A 20,899-nucleotide genomic window follows, 5' to 3' on the forward strand; every position below is an offset into this window, starting at 1 on the left:
ATAATAAAACTATATATATTATATAATTATATGTTGTCCACGATTATTATAGTTATAATAATAAATTCTAAAAAAAATTTCCTGCCTGTTAAAAACAATTAAAATTGTTATCGAAAGAGTTGTTATATGATTCTGAATTTTGCAAGTCTGTTATTTTAAATAAATTATTTTAGTAAATTATTTTAGTAAGAACATTGAAATGATACGTATTTATCTTTTGATGAGATTGATGATATATGAATATTATGTAGAACACGATATAAGTGTTTGTACATGTGTAATGTACATAAGTTCCGTAAGAAGGTAATTATTGTCTCAGGTTTCTTCAATAATTCAGTCAGTATAATGCAGACAATGGCTAATAAAATATATATGTCTGTGTCTGCAAAATTTTAAATCCTTTAAAACGTGAAACTTTACGCTTTTCTCCATTACGTCTGCCACAGACAGTACTTTCTTTTTTTTAATTCGAACTAAAAAAAGCTATTTAAAGATATAATTATTTAATTCGAGCTTGACATATAGATCAGCGATATAAATGTCTAAACCAGGTTTCCAAAATTTGTATGGTCTTTTTTTTAATAGTACATATCTATGATTCATATAATTTCAGACAATATAAACAAGTAAAAAAGGAAAAATAAATTTATTTCTTATTTATACCACTTTACTCTTACTCTTTAATTTTTATTAAATATAATTGTATAAATCTATGTCTTTCTAGAACATTTAAATATGATAACTGTAAGGATTTGGTTAAGACTTTTTAGTTGGATCTACAAGACTTTTTAGTGTACAGCAGTACGTGTACAGTAGTACCACATTAGATGGACGCAACGTCGTTCTATTTCTCTTAAGAAGAAAGTCACACACAATAGAATAAAAGACGCAGCATTGTAAAATTTTTTACTGACATTCTAATAAAATAATTTCTTTCTAAAATTGGATTCAGAGATAAAAGCAAATGAGAGATGTATCTTGACGACATAGTTTTCTGTAAAGAAGTTAAATGATAATTTCTAAAAGAAGAAGCCTGATCTGTTTCAAACAGACATACTGATTGAATCTACAATATTTCCAATTAATGCAACCAAATGTTTGATTACTTCAATTAGAATACAAATAATTTAATTCATCTAGTTATTTTAATGAAAATTATAAATCATTCATATTTCATCAAACAGTTGGGTTGTTATCTTGTTATATCTACATTTCAAATTAATTCAATTAATTTTCTAATTTGTAATTCATAATTCATAATTAATTTTTTAGTGCATAATGAAGAATGCGCATATTTTCTGTTGATAACAGTCTTGATGTCAACATCGATGTGAGTCATTTTCATGTACAAGGAATTTGATAATTGTGGATCAATTCAAATTCAATTTCGATGCCTGTAATTGTTGAAAAGTTTTCGTGACTCATCAAAAATTGGCTCGTAACTGATACTTTGGCAATCTCTATCCTAAACTGTCGGCTCTACCTGCTTTTTCCGTTGCATTTTAATTTTTTTATATTCCGGTCTGTCGCACGATGTGTCTTTTTTTTTCTCCGTCGTAAAGCGGCTATTGGCAAATAAACATTGCATCCCGCTCGGACGACTTTTTATCAGGCGATGAAATGTTTAACGGCTACCCGTCCCCTTTTCCGCAGCATTACGCGGAATTCATTTTCCGCCGGTTTGTCGAAGGGGCTGCAAAAAGAGCGGGGATGAAATATGAATCCCGAAAAATTCCTGTTAGACACGGAGGGACACAAAGAACGAGAGGAAGACGAGTCGTGAAAAATAATACGCAAATTTTCCCGCTGAAATTTGTAATCGGGTTTCTCCGTGCGTCCGTATAAAGTTGCATGTATGATCTTATTGATTTTATCGTCACGATTATTTGATAATTATTGTGGATGAATTGATTACGTAAATTGATGTATGATTGACGCGTAAATTATCGCCTGATAGCAATTATTTGAGAAAATTACTCTTGTTAAGATATTAATTTACCGTTAAATTATCCGTTTGTTTATTATCAGTCATATTGGACGAGATTTCAAAGAAGAATTGAAAACGCGCGGGACACGAATAATAATGCTGGTTAATTGAGAAGCTAGTTAAGGGGATGCTGGAGTCGTCTGTTTTACCAACAAAAAGATAGTAATTTTTGTTTAACAATATCTTTTTATTTCTTTTATAGATTTGGAAATCCTTCTCAAAAATAAAAGAATACGCATTGCTATCAGTCTGTGGAGTGGAATTTCTTCCAAAAACGAGAAAAAATTGTTAATTTGCTGTCACATCATAACAATGTTTGCTTAATATAAAAGATCTACAGTTTGTATCTACGAAATTCGTATTCACAGACTAGTAGACGACGAGAACAAACAGTGTCAAGTTTCGAAAATTAGATTTTAGTACCTAATTGAGACGAAATTGTGAAACGAAAATTTAGGTTATATACGCGTAAAAAGTCGATAAGTAAAGCAAAAAAAAAATTTTTGTCCTCGATATAAAGTCCAATTCACAGATGGATATTAATATGTTTACTTTAATTCTGGAAAAGAATTTCTAAATTTATAAAAGAGATATATACGAAATCTCATTAATGATGTGCATGAATGACTCTACTTTATCGACCTCGATCAAGTTTGAGAGGCAGTCCAGCATCGCCTTAATTATTTCTTGAATTCCGATCGATAACGTCGGACGATGTCGGTAATTAAAATAAACAACTTGAGAATGTTGGTCCTATTCAAATGCAGAGCTTTCAAATAAAGTTGTGATGCAACTAAAAGTAAGTTACACTAGCGAGCTTCGAAAGCTTTATAAACGATGGGAAAGGAAATCGTCGCGAGGAGAGGGAGAGGGGAAGGGTTTGAGAGTTAAAAGAAAGGACTGGGGTTTATTACGGATACTTCGAGAGATTTAACGGCGAAGAAATAATAGCGAGATTTCTGTTTTGTTATACTTAAGAAAAGTCAAACAATTAGCGGGTCTTTGAACAATTTCTCGGACATTTTGAAATACATCTTTCTATAATTTTTAATGCGACAACAATAAGGCATAGTAACAATCGGGAACCGAAAGAATTTTGTGTTGTGTAAAATATATGTGAAGAGTATTAGAAGAGTATTAGAGTATCGAAGAATTAGAACATGGAAACGTATTTGAAGTATAAAATATAACAAGGAAAAGTTGCTGAATGCGTAACCGTCACCGAAATTGCACGTTACGCTTTACATTTTTGTTTAATATAAGCAATTACACAGTGATAAAAATATGTAAAATAATGTATAAATAAGAAATAAATAATGTAGATAAAAATTTAACAAATTAGTTTAATGGCTGTATCAACACTTTAAAATGTTAAACATAATTAATGTTAATTTTTAATTATTTTATGTAGCTGATAATAATAAAGTAAGCGTGTGTACAAATTTACATTAAATTTGTTAATTTTCATAAAAAGCTTATTCTAGAATATTTTACATTTATTATATATACATATTTACAATTATTATAAAGATTAGATCAATATTTTTATAAAATTTTTTAAGTCTCTGTAAGCTATACTGCTACACATTTTTATTACAATAAATGTTATAATGTGTAAAATCGGTAAGTGATAGTAAAACTTATAATGGTATGAATATCGATATAAATATTGATTAAGTTACAAAAATAAATTTAAGTTTTATTTTGATGACTTAATTTTTTTATTGTTGTTATTTATTAATTATTAAATATTTGATTATTTTTTGATAAATACTTATTGATATTACTTAATTTTAATAAAATAAGTATTAATTAATTTTTTTTAATTGTTTTAATTTATAAATTTTAATATTACCAAAGATGATGCAATTTAGAAAACTCATAAGTAATTGATTGCTTAAGTTATCTTTCGTAATATATTGCAAAATTTATAATAATTTTATAATAAATTAACTTGTTATTAAAGAATTAAATATTGTAATAGATACCTGAAACATTTAGCTATTATTTACCAAATGGAAAATAGAGTAAAACAAACTTATAAATAATCCGCATTTTTAATAAACTTTAGTTTATTAGGATACACATTAAAAAAGGAATTTTAAAAACGTTTTTCAAAAATTCTTATTTTAACACTTGATGTAAGATGTGGTTCAAAATATGATTCAGAAAAGAAAGTAAAATTTAATAGATTGATTTCTAGCTCATAAACATCGAATGATGAAGTTAAGGCGTGCGCGTAAATTAATTACGAAAACAAATAATTTGTGCGTTGTGTTTAATATAATTATATTAATTAAAAATGTCAACAAGAGTAAAAAAAAAATGCCAATATTAGAATTAGTGATGGAATTGAATGCGCTCAACTAAAAAGGTTTTAACGTTTAATGAAATAAACTTTAAAAATAACCTATTCATTTTGTGTGTGTACGTGTGTGACTAGAAAAGTAGTGCTGAAACCTTTTTAAAGAATTTGTCTAGAATTATGTGCCGCTAATTAAAATCGCGATTGGCCATTCTGTCGGTGGAGCTTTGATAATCTGGAATGACCCTGAGTCACCGATTTGCGTTCAAGTCGACAAAGTGCTGACCCATTCGACTGCTTGAAAGGGATCGGAGGAATCGAAATTTGCGTTGATCGGCCGCGAGATAGGCTGATAGGTCAGAGGGAAATTAATTCCTTCTTGTTCGGCTCGATGGCCGGCGCGCGAGTTAGGACTCTCGATGTCCGCTACGTCCTCGATGTCAAAGACATGCTTTACATCTCGAAACGCCGGCGATGACGAACGCGCGCGCGACGATTCGAGAATCGGCGTCGGAAAATAACGTTAAATTCCGGCACCGGACGTGCGGAGTGGTGTCCCGCGTGACTCTGTATTTGACAACTGCACAGGGCGTATCGCTTATCGGGACTTCGCGCTTCTAGAACGTGAAGGGGGCGAGAATGACAGGAATACGTATGTACATACGTAGATACTTCTCCTTCTTTCCTTCCTAATGCGAGAGATTGACCGAATTACTTACTCACGATTTTACCGTAGGCTCAAAGTTCCTTCTTGCAATTCGATATTTTATGATTCATCAAAAGAAGATATTGAAAGACATTTCCATGCAATAAGTTTTTCTCAAGAAGAACGTTTTTTTTATGTGTTTTTGGGACATCTTTATTGTTCATAAGGCATACAACGCGCACAATACGTAGCTATAGAAGGCTGCATGGCTGTAAAAGAGCCATGTGCCCTTATTCCCCACATACAATCTCAACAGAAACTTTCAAAGCGTTGTTATGTGCAGCTATATTGCTGTATTAATTATTTGTGCTTTGCAGTGTTACGCTTAGATAACTTAAAATTATCTAAATAAAGATATGATAAATTATATGTATACATATTTTAAATAAGATGAAGATAACTTATTACAATTTTAAACTTGCGAGGAATATTATGAAATGCCTCGAACTAGCTGAGATGTCCGCACGAAGTGCTGGGAGATCCAGGTTTCAAATCGAGATAATATTTGTTGCAATAAATTTTCTTTAATATTTCAGGGTAGAGAGTTATACATATATCTTACACTTGGTTAAATTAATAATATTGTGATTACGAATCTAGTTTTATTTTAAGTTGCTGCGTTGAAAGTCCGAAAGTAGCTGTTTCAGAATTCATGATTCTTAATTCTAAGCAAATACTTCAATGAACTTGAATCGATGGAGAGTTATCGCTTAAAAAAAACAACTTTTAATTATTTTGAATTATATAATAATAATTAAATCATTAAAAAACACATGTATAACTTTTTTAAAATAATACTGTTTATGTAAAAAATAATAAACAATACAAATTATTGAAATTTGTTCATGAAAAGATAAAATATTTTTTATGTCAGAAATGTTTTCTTTATATATTTGTTCTTTTTTCTGTTATTGCTTACCTAAGTCTTGCTAGTCTACTCATGGATAGGAACAAATTTTAATAACTTATATTGTTTATTTTTTTGTATAAATGATCTTAATGGATTAATGAAGAATGGCTACTTTAACTCCTCATATCTTCGAAATGAAAAGTAGGCTCAACTTAAAATTTTTCTGTGATTAATGTCTCATCGTAAATATCATTTAGTCCACATCTTAGATTCGAAATTTTGGGCTTCAAAATTTTTGGCCTTACTTTTTACATTTATATTATGTTAATGTATACATTTTATTTATCTCTTATAGTTTATACTTCAAAACTAAATTCTTATGTTATTTGTTTATTTATGCTGTTATTTCAATAATGTTTTAATCAACAATTGTTATTTTAACGTTATTGATGAAAATCAATATAACAAACTATTCAAATGACACAATCACATTATGTTTTAACACTTATATTAAATTAACACTTATATTAAGAATTTAACACAAAATTTTTAACACTTATCAAATTTAATATAAATACAAAAGGTTTTTTATTATGTATGCGTAGAGAAAAGTCACCAATATTGGCATACTTTGTTTTTGTATAGTACTTCTTAAACAAAAGTTAAAAATTAAACTTTGAAAACAAATATAAACTGGAAGGTGTCTATCAAATGATATAGCTGTTTTTATAACACTGTTTCATATTTTACAATAATTAACGTTTTTGCAAAGTTATCAAAAATGAATGTCTGAGAAATTGGGTCCCAAAATTGGCATAATAGACTACTTTTTCTTATTTTTTTCTTTTAACGTATGAGTTATTTGTACAAAATATTTGCAAAATAATGAATATGATTCTTAGAAGATTTTCATTTTGATATAAAACATTTTTTTGACGATTATACAAATACCTTGTGCTGCTCCGCAAGGCGAGCAACAATATATGTATATACATAAAAGTTAGATGAAATTAGATTCGTTTTTAATAGATTTTATGTAGAAAAAAGTCACACATAAATGTGTATAAATTGAATGTTATTCCTTCAATTATCTTGGCAAAATATGTTTTTATTAGTATTAATACAGTGTAATATTTAGTTCCTTTCTCGAGAAAGGGGGTTTGGAGACTAATATCAGGCTTATATTGACGATCTCTATAGAATATATCTCTAGAATAAAATTTAAACTCAAAGCTAAAACCTACAATTTTTGTTATCTATTAATCTTCGTAAGAGCTTAAAGTTCTCCACGTAATACTGCTCATTTATGATTGCGCGAAACTATCATGTGAGCTTGAATAGCTCTTCCTTGAAAAAAGGAGAAAGAAGAAAAAAGAAAGAATGAGAAACTGGCGAAAATGTGGTCGAAACTCGATTTAGCGCTTAGCTAGAAAGGGCTTGTAGTGTAGATGCGCCCGTACGCAGTGGGACTCCTTAATTAATTAGCGTTAATTAACAAACGTGCGGCGAAGCTGTTGCATCCCTGTCTCACGCCCGCCCCCGGTCCATCTTCACTCACCCCGGAATTCCCATAGGATACCCGGGAGTGCTGCCTTTGATGTTGCATCCGGTTTCAGGTCGCGGGAAGGGGTTGTCCTTTACCGTGCAATATTCGGCAGCAAACCCCTCCAACTCCTCCAGCCCCTCCTTCGAAGGGGGCGGTCTGTGTCGCATGCTAATTAAATATCGCTGTCGCGCTAATTTCCGCGGCGATGTTTCTCTAATTATTCGCCGGCGTACCGGAGCCCCGCCATTCTCCTGATTATGCCCGGTTAACGAGACGACGCTGCGAAATAAACATTTTTGAGTGCAGTTTTCGAGTGCAGTTTTGTCGCCGATTTTGAAAGGGATGAAAGGTACACGCAATGTAAAATTTATTCCTTTTGTTCTCATTATCAGTGTGCCGTTATCTATTAAAATCATTAGATAATCTGTTCTCTAGAATAAAATTATTTAGAATTACTTAGATAATTATCTAAATAAAGAAATGGTTTTATAATATTTTGTTCTAAATAATTAGAATGTTTAATTATCTCGGTTTTTATCTTTGATAAGGGAAATGCAATATTTTTTCTAAATTATTTACGTTAATGCGTAATGAGTTTAGTGTGTATCGTAATTTGATACATGCACATTTTTTATTTTGTCAGCATCGTTTGATAGTGAACCGCTCACATTTACTATCTCATGTTCAAATTAAATTAAATGCCAAAACGTTACATAGAATTATGTAAAAGGACTTTTCGTAAAAGCAACATAAAACTTTTATTTTTAAGCTACAACTCTCTTCCCCTCCTTTTCTTTTTTCCTTAGTTTTTTTCAAATATAACACTTTGTTGCTATTATTGGCACCAATAAAATGTCTATTTAAGTAAAGAAAGTTTTGTCAGAAAAAATTACATTTTTTCAATCGTGATTTAAATTTTTTCGCACCTAATAATTTGTTTTTTGATATATTTTTTGAACAGTAGACATTTCTTAAATATGAAATATATCCTTCTGTCACTAAGATTGAATAATTGAAGCTTTTTTTACAAAGCATCTTAGGGAAGACTCTCTGTACTTGTTTCTGTTGGAATTTTCCAGAGAACGAGAAAGAGAGAGAGAGAGAGAGAGAGAGAGAGAGAGAGAGAGAGAGAGAGAGAGAGAGAGAGAGAGAGAGAGAGAGTTAGTGTGTAATGGTTTCCAGGTAAAAGTTTTGCTGGGCACGTTTATCAAACAGACTGTATTTACCACGTAGAAATCGTTCATCAAATGAAACATGGAAAACACTCTTGTATAAAAAAAAGATTTATAAATAAAAATATGAATAGACATTGTTTTTATGGAATTTATTGTTTTCATATCCTAAATTGTTTTGGTTAGTAGCGATACCATCTGAAAAAATCATTTAGATAAAACAATACATAATTTTATCTTTTATTACTGGATAAATTTAAAATCAAGTTATCTCTCGAATCTCTTATATAACTTGCTTATATGTGACTTATTTCTCTTCTAGATAATTTTAAGTTACATACAGCGCGACACCGTTTGTGCTCAAAGGGTGACGATGGGTGGATTTCCTCTCACCCCGTAAATCTTCCCAACACTCTTCACCCGCGTAAAACGCGAAGATGTATAAATAAAAAATGTCGCTGTATATGCATAAGTTTAACTTCTGAGAATTCCTTTTCGCTAATTATTCAGTCTTCGTGGAAATCTTTCCTAGTTGTAAGGCTCCTCTTTGCCCACGCGAGATGCGCGATATCGCAAAACCGTTCCTCGAGATTTTTTTATTTTCCTGGACTTTCCCCTTACTTCTTCTTTGCGCCCGCGACTTGTCTGCTTTTTTTCTCCGGGGAGCAATTTTTGAGTGACAAATTGTTGCTGCACGCCCGTCGGCGCTCGTCGAAGGGATGGGTTACACTGGCAGGGGGCAAAAATCGGGATGTGCCGATGGTAGGAGTAGCGAAGGGGAGAGAGAGAGAGAGAGAGAGAGAGAGAGAGAGAGAGAGAGGGTTGTTTCGTTGCCCCCTCCGCGACATTACGTCACTCCGGCACGTTGCTTTGCGTGGAGATGTGGCGGCTCGGCGGCGGCGGGGCCACGCGGCGCGAGCAGCGAAGGGAGTAGGGCGGCGGAGAAGGTCGATCAATATCAAGCTAAGCGTTCAGCACCTACCAACCTCTGTGGCGACCCGAGCAACGACACGTCCCGCTCGTTGCAGCCGAATAGATTTCGCGAACACGACGTGGAAAACCGCGACACGCTCTTTTCCTCCTCGTCGCGCTAGTAAATTTCCCCCCGGAACCGACAAACAAAGTTCGCTTTCTCTTTCCAATAAACATCGTATTTTATTAATGTGACTCGCATACTGACACTGTAAGTCTAATAAAGTATCGCTAAATCGAAAATGCATTTGTGTGCTGGCGCGTTAACGGGGGATTTAATATAATATAAGCATTATATTAATATAATATAAGCAATGTAGAATCGTGCCATCTTTGTAATCTTTGTAATCTTATATCTCATTTTTTATTTTCTTTGTTTCTAATTATCGTCTCTTTATGTCCTACGAACGTAGACAAAAGGAGGGGTCATAGATTTATTTTTTTTTTGCATAAATATCATATTTCCTTTTACTTTATATTTATTTCGATTTTTCCATTACTCTCGTTGTATGGATGTAAGTACTTAGTTTCATGACTTTTCTTATTAGTTTCTTCCTGCGCGAAAATCGAAGGATCCAGAAAATTTCCTAAATTGCTTACAGATGCTACAGAAAACATAAGAAAATTCTTTTTTCTTTTTCTTTGATGAATAATGTTGGAGAAGATGAAAAGTTTTGTTAACGTAATTAAAGAAAGAAATACCAAAATGAGATATAATTTTTTCTTTAGTTTTTTAGTAGATGCTGAATTTGGTTATCAAATTGCTCCATCGTGTTATAATTTTGTAAAATTGAAATTGCAAAAAAGGCTACTTCCACTTTGTCATATTATAATTATGATATGTGATATGTTGGAGAAATTTTATTGCAATCAAAGTTATGTAGTTAATCTTAATTTTCAACCCTCAAAAGGAATTTTTGTGTCGGCTACGATTAATAAGATATTCATGATAAAATCAGGAATTTATTGTAGGAAAAAGTTCTCAGTTCGATCACTGACGATTAAATAACTTCTAACTATATTTAAACGGAAAGGTTTTTTTATATTGTTGAATAAATCCGATGTCAAAATGACAAATTCCAAATAGATTCAATATCGAATATCAAAATTAAGAAATATCTTAATTTTTGCCAAAATTGATATAATATATATGTCATGTTTGTCATGTGTGATACTAAGTATGTATCTAATATTAAAATTAATAAATTTAAAACGATGAAATTAGTATATAGTCATTAACCGATAAAGATAAAATGATATTTATTTAGAAACAAACATGTATAGGGATTTTTTATGTACTTTTTTTTATTATTTTATTTTTAACCACGAATATCTTCTTAACTTTAGTTATTAACCGACACATAAAATTCCTTTTGAGGATTAAAAATTTTAGCAGCATACTTAATATTGATTCTAATAAAACTTTTCTAACACATCACATATCGTTATAATATGATAAGATACGTGAAAAAAACTTTTTTAGGCTACTTTATAATTGCAAATTTTTTAAAATTGGGATGTCATGAAACAATTTGGAAACCATATTCAGCATTCAGAAAAGTATAAAAAATAATTTATTCTTATTCTAGTGTTAAAAATGTCTATGATTAAATGATTACATGTTAGTTAAACGACTTATGATTATATGTATAATTTAAAAAAAATGTATAAAAGAGAAACTGTAGATTAATTCTTCAATATACAATTTTTTGTTTGCTTTTTATTTATTTAGATTTTGATTTTGATTGTTCTATATTTCTGTCTTTAACTTTATTTTCTCTTTTTATTTATTATTTTATTAGTTTTCTTTCTCTTTATGTGAAAAAATAAAAAAAATCAGGAATTATCTATAGCAGTTGGAAAACATACAAAAATTTACATTGTGTTCGATGAATAATATTGAAAGCTAAAGTTGGAATAAAAAGTTTAATTGTTTAAATTGAAGTATGTTTTTATTTATTTCATATTTAATTGTGTTTTTCTTTACGTATCTTCCGACGTGGATGTGAAAAGACTGCATATATTTTTCAATACACACATTTTTGTTTTCTTTTTATTTCATGTTTATTTTAATTTTTTATTTCTGAGCCCTTAGCTTTATGACTTCTTTTTTTACTTATTAGTTATTTATTTTTTATTACTTTCATTATGGTCTAAAAATCTATGAAATCTTTCTGAATTGCCAAAAAACTTATGAAACACTTTTTCCTTTTTTTTTGATAACCAACTCTGGAAGTTAAAAAAGTTAAAACAATTTTAATTATTTTAATGTTTAAATTATTAATCATTGTTCAGTCACTTTTCAAATATTCCTAAAAAGTTGAATAATCTTTTAGTTATGTAAAAGTGTTTTGTAAAAGATGTAAATCTATTTCTTCTCAGAAATAAAAAAGTGAAACTTGAATAGAATAATTTTTGATAATTTAAGCGATACATATCTATCAAAAATCTGAGCTGATTTTTAGGATAGAACACGCCGTGCTGGAAATCAGACCTGTATAATACCGTATGCATATGCGCTATTAGGAGGCAAGCGGGTCTCTTTGTTCTTAAGTCACCGATGCGAATTAGCGGCGTATTCTACATTTATTAGAGGAAGTTTGTAGTGCCCGAAACTCGGTAGCTTCCGACGGCACGGTTAATTTGACATGCCCGGGGAACCCGAGAGAGGGAACATCTGGGAACGTCCTGGCTCTCTTATTTCGAAATATCGAAGTGATGAGTAAATCCACATGTTACAGCGAATTATCTGTATGTATGTATGTATATAGCGCGAAACTGGAACACCGCAAAGACGCGATGCAGGTCGATATAACTTTGTGCGAACAGAGTTAGCTCCCGATTTGGAACGCATTTAATCTTTTGTTTCGCAAATTATTCTGTTAAGTATATTTTGTTGAATTTTGTTACAGAGAAGAGGGGGTTTTGAAGTCACTGATGGCAAATCTGAAGTCGAAAATTAAAAAGAAAATAAAAAAATTTTATTAAAATCAGACTTTAGCATTCCTTTTGATAATAATTATTTTAGTCGCCATATTGGATCTGTTATTAAATTTTTTTGTAATTATGAATGCAGATGTCAAAAATAAGAAAAGATTGCCGCGTCACAAAAGTCTTTAAAGAGATCTTCACATTTTATTCATGTAATTATAATTACGTTTTGACTTAATCCACATATAAATTATATAATTTTGTAAAGAACCGTATATTTTTAATATTTTTATTAGAAAATTTTTCTATTAATTATTAAAAATTTACTTTAATTTTTGAAAAAAAATGTAGTGTCGTTACCAGTAGCGCAATAGAAGAAAATTACTACTTCTAGAAAGTAAACCTTTATTGATAAAATTTTCTTATTTTAAGACAGTAAAAATGAAATTATCATAAAATACATTGAAATAACGTTTTACCTAATTACGTAAATTAACGTTTTATATTTTTAAATTTTAGTTTTAATTTTTTTATTTTATAAAATTCTTTATCCTTTAATTCTAATCCGAGAATAGAAGCATGAGTTTAATTTTAGTAGACACGTTACGGTTTAAATTATTTTGTTTGAAATTGAATTTTTTGCCCATTATAATTGAATAATAATTAATAAGCAAACTTTTTAAAAATGTAAAGGAGCGCAATAGTAATGAAAATAATTTTAATCCTTTATTTTTTTCTGACTCTTTCTTGTTTTACTTTTTTTAAATCTATTATTTTTCTCAAACTTTATCTCTATATGTATGTGTGTGTAAGTTGTATAAAAATGTTTATATATATATATATATAATAAAGTTAATATATAGATATTTTTATTTTAGCTGTATTTGTGAAAATTATTAATACATATAATAACGCAGCAACAAGAAAATTATATTTATGTTTTTTTAAATATATTTAAAAATATTTTATATATACATACATACATACACATACATAATATATATAATATATATATTAATAAAATAAAATAAAACTTATCTTTTTTTAAATTGCTTACGACTTTAACAAACGCGGGCCGCTTTTTCTCGCGCATGCGCGTCAAATATAATATTATTGAAGTATAAAAATATGATTTATATTTACGTTTTAGGCTCTATTTTGATTATATATTTAAACACCAGCTATGCCTTGCCACGCGTTGCTGTGGCTCTCTATTCTTATGTTACGTTTTTTTTTCAAATTTTCTTTGCTTTCGTTGTTTAACTTTCAAGAGCCTTGCTTTACTGTTGCTCTTTTTATTTTATTTTTGAATAAGCATTTATCTATCTTTAATAATAAATCTAACATTCATTTATTCACGTACTTCTAACTTTTTTTTTTAAAAGCTGCCATGGATTTAGAAATCCATTCAAAAGACTGTTTTAAATAAGTTCCTTTTTTTCAATAAAATAACAGCCATCTTTATTTTTCTTATTACCTTAATTTAAACACAATAGAAACATTCTTCGCCTCTCCCGGTCTTTACCGTCTCTCCCCGTCTCTCCCCATCATTCCCGGTCTCTCCCCGTTTCTCCTGGTCTCTCCCCGTCTCTTCCCGTCCCTACTCGTCTCTCCCGGTCTCTTCTCGTCTCTCCCGGTCTCTCCCCGTTTCTCTCTATCTCTCCCCGTCTCTCCCGATCTCTCCCCGTCTCTCCCCGTCTCTCACCGTCTCTCCCCGTCTCTCCCGATCTCTCCCGATCTCTCCCCGTCTCTTACAGTCTCTATCCGTCTCTCCCAGTCTCATGTGTCAAAATTTCAATAATATTAATGAAAAACTATTTTTTACACTTAAATTATGGCCATCATTTTTGAAACACACGGTATTTCTAAAATCAGACTCCATAAGAACATTCCCGGTTACGAATGCAACGTTGTGTCAAAATTTTTAAGCAATTGGTGAAAAACTTACGGAGATCTTAGATGAGTAACAAACATTTTACATTTTTATTTATATAGAAGATTATATAAAATTTTTTAAAAAAGTCAAGATTGTATAAAGTCAAATAAAATAATAGACAATTATATTGTGAATTCTCGGGCATGGGCGAGAAAAAGCTGTCCGTCTAACAACACTGACTCTCACTTTTCTTTTTATAAGCTATTCTGTACCTATAGTTTTGTGAATTTTCAATTTTAAATTCTTTATTGATAATCCTTTATTAAACCATGACGTGACACAAGTGGAACATATTGCGTGTCTTTTCGCAAAGAACAGCCTCGCTGTCATGTGGCAATAAATCGTAGGAAAGAGAGAGAGAGAGAGAGAGGGGGGGGGGTTGTAAGAAAGGAAGAGAAGAACGGAATCTAATTGAGGGGTCGATCGCACGCGCGACACGTCGACGTGCGAATGAGGCTCGATTATTGCCGTGACCCCCCCTCCCCCGATACACACGTGGTACACACTCGCGTGCAGCACCCATCCCGTATGTACGTTACGTTATACAAGTTTCGCGATAACGTGCCGTAACTATAAGATATAACTTTCGACGTAGTTTCCTGTGTCCCAAACACGTACGCGCCCATCTTCATACGTGTGTGTGTGTTTATGCGCGAGAAAAGAGGGGCTGGAGGGCGTAAAGTGTGTATGTGTACACACATATACTGTGCCAACAATATCGCGTGGCAGCCGGTTAACGAGGCTGCTGCGGCTACATGAGACAAGATCTTACAGGGGACATACAGGACGTGCTTCTAGTTTTGTAATTAGCGCCGATACATATTTGCGCGGCACCTTTCGTTTTCCAGCTATTTCGCCATATAATCGAACGTGGATACATGATTTTTGCGTCGATTACCTACCCTTACATTAATCACACGCCCATTTAAAAATTTTAGAAAAAAATTTTATTAATTCTCAAATTTGAAAGTTCTTTCTTTTTAAATTTTAATTATAGCAAATTTGAATAAAGGAAAGAATGTTTTCTTTTCTAATTTATTATTTTGCATACCAATTTTTTTGAAAATAGGAAGTTGGGATGCAAATTTATAATAATCAACTGAAAAACTGTACAAAGCATTAAAATATTATATAATTACTGTATATAAACAAAATCAAGTATCATCTAATCTGAAAATATCACGAATCAATGCTCAAAGCCATTATGATGTAGTATACAAAATTTAATATTTGTCGCGGTTAAAGGTATTTTTATATTTAAACGATAAAAGTAAAATAGATAGAATAATTTTTTTGTTAAACTAATTGTGTAAATCCAAGTGAGAATTGAACTGATGAGATATTGATCTAGTAACAAGTTTTAGTATTAAGTGCCGATGCGGTATTAGTACAGTACTGGCTCATACAGCGCACAGAAAGATTTTAGTAATATTTATAGAGAAATTTTTATGAAAAGATTGCAATATATTGCGAAATGTTGCTACAATAAAATGTTCGCTTTTATAAATATTGCAATGCAATTGCAACAATATTACAATGGCCCGTATTCAAAACGCGTTTACAAAGATTTTAGTGTTCTTTTTTGTCATACTAATCTTGTTTTAAATCTAATCAATATGATAAAGATAAAATGACGAAAAAGCACGCATACATTCTTATAAAAATGTTCCAAATACAAAATACATCTTATTTATTTTTCTCCTCGAATTTAATTTTAAAAACTTATCTTCAAGAATGAACTTCGGGAACTTATTTTATTAGAATGTAGGAGAAAATGTCATAAAAATTATTAAATACATTCGGTCCTTTTTTAAAAATTAATTTATTTTCCTTTATTTACAAAAGAATATTAATTTTCGAAATATTCGCCATTATATTTTTGATTACTTTATTCGGTTAACTGATAAATTCTCTTTCGAAAAAAAGATAGTTAAGTGGATAAAGTCGTCGATGCATTTTCGAACCTTTTCCATGCTTTTAAAGTGTGTATCAGCCATGTGGTGCTGGAAATCGGAATAGAAGATAATCCGAAGGAGCTAAATTTGCTGAATAAACCGCATAAAGGGAGAACTTCTCAACCCAACGACTAAATAGTATCCTTCGTTCCTTTTGCGACATGCGGCTAAGCGTTATCGTGCTGCAAGATGACATAACGCATTTCCATGGTCAGTAAACGGCCTTTTTCTCTCTATTTTGTAGCTCAAACGAATGAATTATCGTTTGTAATGCTTAACAATATTTATTCAACTAGGTTACAGCAACTCATAAAATATTTGAATCGAATAAGATCCAGCTAATTTATTTTAATTTTAATTTTTATACTTATACAAAGTTTATTTCAATATTTCTAATTTTAATTTTCCTAAAAATTATACTTAAAATCTAGAAGATCGATATACATATAAATTTATTAATTTTTGTAGTTAGGGGGAAAGTTAAATAATATTATATCTTATATATATGTATAATAAATCAAGATAATGAATAAACCTTTTGAAATATTTAACTTATGATCTGTTGTAGCGGATATCTATAAAAATGACACAAGCAAATTTATCTTATCACAACAGTTTTATTGTATGTGTTATTAATTTTTATTTCTTAAGCACTTTTTTACTGCTGTTGCATTACTTATAATGCATTACGTAATATTTTGCTCAGAAGAGAAAATTTAGCCACATATCCCTCTAAAGGCGGAATTCCGTACTGCTTCGCGCTATAATAGTATATTGTGTCACGAGTGCGTAATATCGGTTATTTCCTGTGAGTGTGTTCACCCGCATGTATCCGAAATAACCGATTCGCACATGCTACACACGATATATTTTTTGTTATCTGTTCGTCGAAGTGTAGTCCTTGAATGTGAATTGACAAGTGAGAAAAGGACTACTTTCAGTGCACAGGTAGCAAAAAACAATACTTCAGATATATGTATAATGCTGAAAATCTACTAGCAATGTATTGCTGGTTCAGTACCAACGTATTCCTTTTGTTAATTTCAGTGTGAACGTGATATTGAAAATCTACTAGCAGCATGCATACTGGGTTAATTCTACTGTTTAATACCAATTTATGTTGATTTAATATCATGACATTTATTTCAACAATGATTTGGTACAGAGCGAATTATGAAAAATAAAACCTATTGTTCGATATAAAATCGGAATCTAATTAATATTCAATACTGTCAATACTGTTTTAAAACATTCTATTTCTACTAAGAAATTTATATTGATTATTTTCAACAAGAATTTGACTAGTGTGCGATGTATTCTCTGTCGTCACAGTCAGCACTGATTATTTTTATAATCTGGGCTAGAATCTAATTTTTAAGCATATAACGCTGCGTTCAATATCTTATTAGATATCAGCGCTGATCGCGGTGAGCGATGGATAATCGTATCGATTGTTCCATGACAGTCCGACTGATTAACTGTAATGAGCACGGCTGCATTGTGTGCCTTGCTAATTTTGCTATTGCAGCTGCGACGCGCCGACATGCGTGCGCCGTGTACACACGAAATTAATTATCACCGGGCGAATAATTAATTATCGCGTTCGGTTCATCTCGTAACGTTGTTCGCAATGCCAATCAGCCGAGAACGACAATAAACCCGTACGAACGTAGCAAACCGACATTCCATAGAAACTGCGTGCAACCACGATGTTCAGTGCAACAGAATTCCTTTTGAAGGAAGTTAGGAACATTTGTCTTATAGTCAAAAAATTAAATTTTGATTTATTTTTTTGTTTATCTTAAATAAAGGAAACTAAGCAAATAAATAATAGATAAATCGAAGCGTTTTTCACAAAAATCAAATAAATAAAACTTTTAGAATAAAAAAGAAATTACTATTTTTAAACTTGACATTATATATAATCATTTTTGTCTGGATACTAGGGTAAGTTAGGGTATGATAGCTATACGAAAAAGATGGCCAATGGTTATAATTTCTCCAATAATTGCTAAATAATGTGTTTTTGTTATTATTTTCAAAAGTAATCGATATTTACTGTAGTTTATGTGCGTATACACGTATTATTCGAAATAACGATATTGTGAATGTTATATCATGTTTTTACTTTTGACTGCCTGCAAAGTTTTTCATGTGTTCATTAGAAATTGTCACAATGTCGAATAAATTACAGTTGTGCTGTCGCAATGAACGTTACCCACGTAACAAAAGTATGTAAATTGTAATGTGTAATTATATTTTTTATTTCCTTTTCTATTTTTGATATAAATACTATGACTATCTTTCTCTCACAGTTTGGGCAAGATAGCCCAGGATTTTTGGGGGTAAATGTTTATGTATGTATTTTATAAAAAAGACGAGAATTAAGTTGTGCACTTAATATTTTAAATTTGATACATTATAGATGTTTTTTTAGTACTGACAATGAGTTAAATTGATCCTAAATATGAACCTATATGAACATTTAATATTAAAAATGTTTAAAAATAAAATTAAATATGTTGTAATATGTGGAAATAAAACTAATTTATTAAAAAAAAGACAACTTTTGGATTTGTTTAATTTTTGTAATTTTATATTTATATTTATATTTCTCGTTTTCTTCTCGTTTGTGATTCTTGCTAGAATAAAATTGTCTGCAATGTGACGCTACTGAATAGAGAATACAATTACTAGAATACAATTTAGCATAATCCAGATAAAAAAAGACTTATTTGGTTGTGTATGTGTATGTGCCTGTGTATGAAATTCTTTAATTAATGTGTTGCTATACATTCCACAGAAACTGCACTCTCGTGTTTAGTAACAGAATTTCTTTTGAAGGAGAAGCTTAAGAAAATTAGTTTTACATTTGAGAAAACAAAATTTTGTTTTGTCTATTTCTCTTTGTTGTAAATAAAAAACTAAAAAATAATAATAAATTAATGTATTGCTATATGAAATAACTAAAATTTGTTTTATTTATAATTAATAAATTTGGGTGATGAATAAATTATTCAGTGAAGTAAGATTTTTTAATAACACAGGTTTCTTAAAAATGTTCGTACAATATTATATAAAGATATACAATATATTCACAATGTCTATAGACATTCTATAGACATTGTGTACTATTTGTATTGTATTTATTATTATTATTATATACAAAAAAATTTTATAAAGAATTATTAAATTAGTTAAATAATTAAAGTAACTTTACACGGACATATTATTAAGCATTAAGATGCAGCTCTAACCAAATAAGTTTATTTATATTTAAAATTAGCTAACACAATTAAAATATTTTTTCTATATTTGTATATAAAAAAATGTGTAAAAAGAATATTTATGTTAGGATCAGTACTTTAGGATCAGTTTATTGATATTTAAATATACACCTTCACGAGAAATAATTTTTAATTTATTTTTAAAATTAATTTAATTAAAATACCTGAATTAAAGACTGAATTAGTAAATAAAAAAGGGAGAGAGAGAGAGAGAGAGAGAGAGAGAGAGAGAGAGAGAGAGAGAGAGAGAGAGAGAGAGAGAGAGAGAGAGAGAGAGAGAGAGAGAGATCACACATGGGGAGTTGTTTTAGAAAAATAATCCGACACGAAGTTTTCCGGATTTCTCTGAAGTCGGAAGAGATTCTGGACGAGATTAATGAGCGTGATAAATAAAATCGAACAATGGCGATTGAGTAGACGGTTTTTCCAGGACGAGGCTGGTGCAGAATGTGCGATACAAGTCAGCCACGTCTTAGCGTCGCCATTACTCGACCGACAAATAAGATTTTATGGCCCCGCGCGCTCTACGACCCATTTGCCGAGCACCGGTCATCGACCGGCTCGCTTGACATTTTTTTTCTAGCGAAAAACATCGCGCACATGGCGTGTTATAAATGCTATAACTCAACACAGCTGATTGATAGTTTTCGACCTCTAATCTATTTGGAAACCGTGGCTCGCTCGACCAAATCGAGAGCACATCGACGAGAGCGCATAAATAATGAAACAACGGCTGTGCACTACATCCTGATTAAACTTCGACAGAATTTTAATTTGTAGCAAAACATATAACCATTGGAGAGAAAATTAATAAAAATTTGTAAATAATAATTTTGAAAAGAGACAGGTGTTATAGATTGACACTATAAGAGTTACGATTAAAGGTTCTAATAAACTTTTATATTCTTTGATATAATAAAAATAAGTTATCGAATGTATGTACATGTTTAACGGTCATCTAAATCGTACTGCATCGATACTTTATATTTTTACTTAATAGCAACATTTAATGACAAAATATGAAAAAAATCAATTATAAATCAATATTAATTACAAGTAATTCTGATTATTGCTCCATTTAATATAGCCGATAATAATGCAATTATGCAATTTTATACTAAATTTTTATAATTTTGTAAAAAAAGATTTAATAAATAATATTGAGTGTTTTACATTTACTGTACATATTTGCAGTTATTATAAAGATTAATAAGTCAACGTTTTTATAAAATTTGTGAGTTTCCTAAATTAT

The 20,899-nt window shown here is 30.6% G+C and overlaps 1 protein-coding gene and 1 long non-coding RNA gene across 5 annotated transcripts in view; one reads left to right on the forward strand and one right to left on the reverse strand.

The window, feature by feature from the left end:
* LOC105839511 (inactive rhomboid protein 1) overlaps positions 1-20,899 on the forward strand; it is a 137,640-nt gene that overhangs the window by 26,750 nt on the left and 89,991 nt on the right. The gene's annotated exons all lie outside the window — the stretch shown is intronic.
* LOC118645854 lies at positions 5,138-13,195 on the reverse strand. The gene is made up of 2 exons (XR_004963478.1): positions 8,908-13,195; positions 5,138-8,764 (listed from the first exon to the last, which is right to left on the reverse strand). It is a non-coding gene; the product is annotated as an uncharacterized LOC118645854 (long non-coding RNA).

The sequence above is a fragment of the Monomorium pharaonis genome, chromosome 5 (genome assembly GCF_013373865.1).
Source record: "Monomorium pharaonis isolate MP-MQ-018 chromosome 5, ASM1337386v2, whole genome shotgun sequence".
In the NCBI taxonomy this organism is placed as follows: Eukaryota; Metazoa; Arthropoda; class Insecta; order Hymenoptera; family Formicidae; genus Monomorium; species Monomorium pharaonis.